Here is a 5,940-nt window from a genome sequence, read left to right on the forward strand (position 1 = left end):
TCTTTCTATGACTGTAAGGATAAATGAAAATCTTTGTCTGCCCTATGGCAGATTAAAGGCAATTGCGTTAATATTACATTTTTGTTTTAATCATTGACAATAAGGTGAATAGTGTTTGATTAATTCTAATTGGCTGATTGTTGATTGATTCAATTTTATTGCTTTTTTGAAAAAAACTTGCAAAGTACAAGCTCACATCACTTACTAATGTTTCTTTTTTTTTAATTTTTTTATTTTTCACACCATAAACCACATTAACCATGATACATACTTTTTCCTTTTCAAATATATACAGTGCCATTTTCTCCCCCGCCCCTCCTCCCAACCCATCCTCCCTACCTCCCCCCTCCCATCCATTTAAAGTACAAAATCTAGGATACATTAAACCAGTCAAACAATGTTGTCATTCAATTAAAAATAAACAAGAAATTCCACTGAGTCAATTCTTTTCATTTCCTTCTCCTTTCGTTAATTTAGGTAGTGAATGTCCCTGGTAGGTTTTCGCTATTATGTTTCATGTAAGGCTCCCATATTTGTTCAAATATTTCAATATTATTTCTTAAACTATATGTTATTTTTTCTAATGGAATACATTTATTCATTTCTATATACCATTGTTGTATTTTCAAATTTTTCTTATTTCATACAAACTTCTGCGCTATTTCTAAGCTGACTATCAATGAAAAATTCAGCCTTAACCCTTTGATGCGATTTTTTTCAACAAAAGGAAGTCCACCGAGACACCGAATCGAGTTAAACATGGCAAAGAAAAAAATTGAGGCAGAATTGTCATAATCGGTTGAAGCTTAAATAGCAATTTATGGCAATGTAACATTAAAGAGAGCCCCATTACAAAATATAATTCTTTAACAATTTGCTTTAACCACAAAAATTAAGAAGTAAAAAATAATGATGGCTGCTATTTAATGTTTTCTTCAAGATAATGAGAAGTGCTTTGACATTTGGAACAGAAACATTAATTTTCATTCAGTCTACCAATGAGTCAGAGGGTTGATCAGAATGTTTACAAAGAGGAATTAAATGTTTTTTTTTTGGTCGAATATATGGGTTATTCTAACTTTAATAATCATTTGGCTTCAGCAGATTATTCACCACTTGCTATGACCTCCTATTAAATTTGCAATACATCCCACTTGACAAATATTCAAAATAAATCAAGCAGAGCTAAGGAACTGTCGGTTTCATCCTCTTAACCATTCTTGTTTGAGAGGGTGAAATTGGAATGAACATAAAAAGCCACAAAATTGTGACACAAAGGCTGCAAAATGTCTCATAGCACTGATGGCAATGAACATCGCATGGTCTTCGTACAGGGAGCTGATGCCAGTGCCAGAATAATAACCAGGCAGCATGTTGAAAATCTACCCACTTCCCTGAATTTTCTTTTAAACATTCTTCCTTCCCAAAGGCCTGCATGGCTTCTTTTAATGTAAAGCTATGGTTTATGTCTTAATGGTCCTTTGTATTGAAATGTGCTGTGTTCATTATAACCTGCCCATGAAACCAACTGTAACATCTTACTTTGAGCATGAAATCAAATTGTAAGTCCATGGCCTCTTGTTTTGAGTTCACTGACTGTCAAAGTTTTGCCAGCCATGTCAGAAATTTTATGCTTACATCTTCCTTCACCACTGTAACATCTTTCTTGCTGTATGATACTGTAGATTTTTTGTTGAATTGACTTATAAATGTTAAGATTCATATTTTCTGCAGAAAAAAAATGAACTAATAATTAGCTTGAAGCAAAAGAGCTAATGCTTTAATAAAAACCTTTTACTCCATTTTCCCAACAAATATATGAACAAAAGAATTAGAAGCAGACCTAGATCATTTGACTCCTCGCACCTGACATTCAATCAGATCATGACTGATCTTTTTTTTTATCTCAGAATCGCTCTCCAATACTAACGTCACATCCTCTGATTGCCTCAGATATCTAATGATATTGGTCAGTTCACTTCAAAGATTCACTGCCCTCTGAGTGAAGAAATTTTTAAGTTTTAAAAAATTCAGTCAGACAGCTCAGTAACAGGCCATTTCAGCCCACAAGTCTATGCTGCCCAGTTTACACCCAATTAAACTACAGCCCCGGAACGTTTCAAACAGTGAGTGGAAATCGGAGCCCACCCGGGGAAAACCCATGCGGACACGGGGAGAACGTACAGACTCCTTACAGACAGCGAAGGACTCGAACCCCAGTCCCAATCGCTGGTGCTGTAAAAGCATTCTCGCTAACCACTACACCAACCGTGCAGTCCTCTTATATTTATCCCAATGTTTTGAGCATGTAATCCCTTGGTTAAAAAAAAAGTCCAAGCCAGGAGAACCATCAACTTGTTTAAATGAGATTATCTTTCATTCCTCTCAGCTCAAAACAGCATAGGCTAAATTTGCTTTATCCCTCCTCATAAGAAGAGCCCACGATGCCAGAAACCAGCTTGGTATACCTTCACTGCACTCACTCTGTCACAAGAACAACTTTCCTTCATGAAAGAGGCCAGATGTGCACACAGCATTCCAAATGCTGTCTCTATGGTACACTACATAACTTGAACAAAATGTCTTTGCTTTTGCGCTCAAATCTTCTTGCATTCCCAGTTGCCTTCCTTATCCTTTACAATATGCAAGGAAACAAGCACAGTTAATAGAAGTTCAAACTTAAACGAGCAAATGGCAATTAACATACAGCAGATGAAGCCATGTCTATAATGGGAAAAGAGTCAATAAGTACAATGCTCGCTGCTACCAGCTGAGCAGTCTCATGGCACATCAGATCACCTACATATTGGAGAATTTGCCTAATTTGGAAATTAGTTAACTGACAAAGATACATGCCTGACAACAGGCAGACAATCTGTTCTGCTAGAATGCGACAAAGTCAAACATTATCCTTTACCTTTCAAGTGCAACCCTTCAACAAAATATTTTCGGCAATATTTAAATCTTGAAGCAGAATTCTTTTGTCTTATCGCCACTTACAATAAAGTATTTCTGTCATTCAACAACATTATTTTAGCTTGATGGTCCAGAAAATCATCCATTTCAGGCCTAATTTTACATAAGCACCCATCATCGTGACACTTATTGATGTAGCCTTCATGGCTTGCTGCATTAGAGAATTCGCTATTATTATCTCTCTAAGTTTCTAAAACACATTCTTGGTGTTGAGTGTTTGGCTGTTATCATTTATGTAAATCAGTGGTTCTCAACCTTTTTCTTTCCACTCACATTCCACTTTAATTATTCCCTATGCTCAGTGATTAGTAAGGGATTGCTTAAGGTGGGATATGGGTGGAGAGAAAAAGTATGAAAACCACTGTTTTAATTGTACCTCATTGACTCGTTATGTGCACGGTTTCATAGCTCCAAAGGAAAGGGGCAAATGACAATTTTTCTCAAGCCAAATATTTCAGTCACATTTGGGTCTAGAGCAGTGATTCTCAACCTTCCCTTCCCACTCACGTCCCACCTTAGGCAATCCCTTACTAATCACAGAGCACCAATGGCATAGGGATTACCTAAAGTGGGATGTGAGTGGGAAGAAAAACGTGGAGAACCACTGATTAAATCATAGTGCAGCTATTCTCAATATATGTCCTATATCCACAGCACACTTATATAATATAAAAGCCTTGTTTACTTTTCACCTTGTGTAACATAAAGAATTTTTTTTAGGAAATGTACTTAGTCAGTAGGAGAGAAGTACAGAAGAAATCTAATCTTGACTGCTTCATAGGGAAGGGGTTCCATAAAAATTGAGCAAAGTCCTAGGGAGGAGGGGAAGGCATTGGTGGAAGAAAAAAAAGATTGAGAATGACTGTCTTCATGCATTTTATTATGTTCTAATAATTAGGGCTCAAATGTGGTAATTTAGTATGGAGTTGCTGTCTTTTGTAAACATTGTTCAGTTGATATCGCCACCTTTTGTCATTTTTCCTTTCAGCAAGCAGCAGCAAAAAGAGTTTGGAGGCATGGCTCATAACTAATTTATAATTTTGCTGCTCGATGGAGCAGCAGAACAATGACCAAATGCAAAGCTGAAAGGAAATAGTGTCACCCAAGTATTGCAATGACGATAGCAGGGTGTGGATGGGGCCCATGCGTCAGTAAGCTCAAGTAGCACAAGAGGAGTCATTCATTGGCTGTGCACATGGGGTGCGTGGAATTATTCCTGGGGTTGAACATGTTCCAAGTCTCAGTGCAGTACGCAGAGAGCAGAGAAACACAGCAAGGTGTAGGAGGAGGAAGGTGACATTATTACAGGTGACATAAGAGACACTGGGGCGGGGGGGGGGGGGGGGGGGCATCTGCCTGAACCACAAACTACACATAAAGACTCATTTGAGAACATAATGGAAACTTTGAATCTATTGCCAAAGAAAATGTTTGAAAGCCTCACGTCTAGAACGTGGAACAATAAGGGATCTTCTGCAAGCAGTTTGACAAGTTTTTTCTAACATTCATACGGCTAAATAAAGAGCACATTCTACTGAGTCTAGAGCAATGCTTCTCAACCTTTTTCCTTCCACTTTATGTAGTATCTATGCCATAGGTACTTAAGATGGTATATGGGTGGAAAGAAAAATTTTGAAAACTATTGTTTTAATTATCCCTCATTGACTCGTTATGTGCACGATTTCATAACTCTAAAGGAAATGGACCAATGACAATTTTTCTCAAGCCAAATATTTCAGTAACATTTGGGTCTAGGGCAGTGATTCCCAACTTTCCCTTCCTACTCACCTTAAGCAATCCCTCACTAATCGCAGAGAACTGATGGCATAGGGAATACTTAAAATGATATGTGAGTGGAAAGAAAAAGTTCGAAAACCATTGGACAACGAAAAGGAAGATAAATTAGTCCCAAGCATGAGCAACATGATGCCACTGTTGTGGTGTTCATTTACGAGCCTGATGTCTGCAGGGAAGAAACAAGTGGGTTTAGCAAGAAACCTGTAAGACCTACAAAGGAGCAAAAGACAAGTGACCGAGTTGTGAATGTTATGAGATCTGCCTGGCTGCAGGAACTCTTCTGATCTCAGCCATTACCGACACAGGGTCACAGGAACAAGATCGCATTAGAAATGAATGCTCAGTACAACCACCTCGAACAGAGCGTAGGGAATGCAGTCTGTCTTTGCTAAGAGGGCAGGAGTGGCAATCATGGTGGAGGTAGTGATTCACTTTCCCATTGCATAAGGAATTTGCTGACAGTCCACATGATGAGGAAAGAGAATCTCTTGTTGAATAAGGAGCAATTTGCTAAGAGGCCTTCCAGGAGAAAGTAAAGGCAGAGGAAGTGCACAAATATTGCATTGTAAGAAAACTTGAGGAACATTGAATAAAGTGCGAGCAAGAGCTGTGATAAAACAAAAGGAAGCAAATGTAAATGAGCCATCTCTAGGAATAGGAATGCAATGATAGTGGGTAATACAGGTCATCCTCAACTTATGATGCAGTTATATTCCAGCACGCCCTTTGCAAGTCGAAAAAATTGTAAGCCGATAAAGGGCAATGGGATCAATGTGGGGACCAACATGAGCCTGCGGGGAGAGACCAGGGCAGTGGGATCAGTGTGGAGACCAACACGGAGCTGTGGGGACAGAGCAGGGCAATGGGATTAGTGTGAGGATTGACACGGAGTTGTGGGCAGAGAGCGAGGCAGTGAGATCAGTGTGGGGACTGACACAGGGCTGTGGGGAGGAAGCAAGGCAGTGAGATCAGTGTGGGGACTGACACGGGGCTGTGGGGAGTGAGCAAGGCAATGAGATCAGTGTGGGGACAGACACGGGGCTGTGGGGAGGGAGCGAGGCAGTGAGATCAGTGTGGGGATCGGCACAGGGCTGGGGGAGAGAGCAGGGGAGTGGGATCAGTGTGGGAACCGATATGGGGGTATGGGGAGAGAACGTGGCAGTGGGA

This window comes from Narcine bancroftii, chromosome 2 (genome assembly GCF_036971445.1).
Source record: "Narcine bancroftii isolate sNarBan1 chromosome 2, sNarBan1.hap1, whole genome shotgun sequence".
Classification (NCBI taxonomy): Eukaryota; Metazoa; Chordata; class Chondrichthyes; order Torpediniformes; family Narcinidae; genus Narcine; species Narcine bancroftii.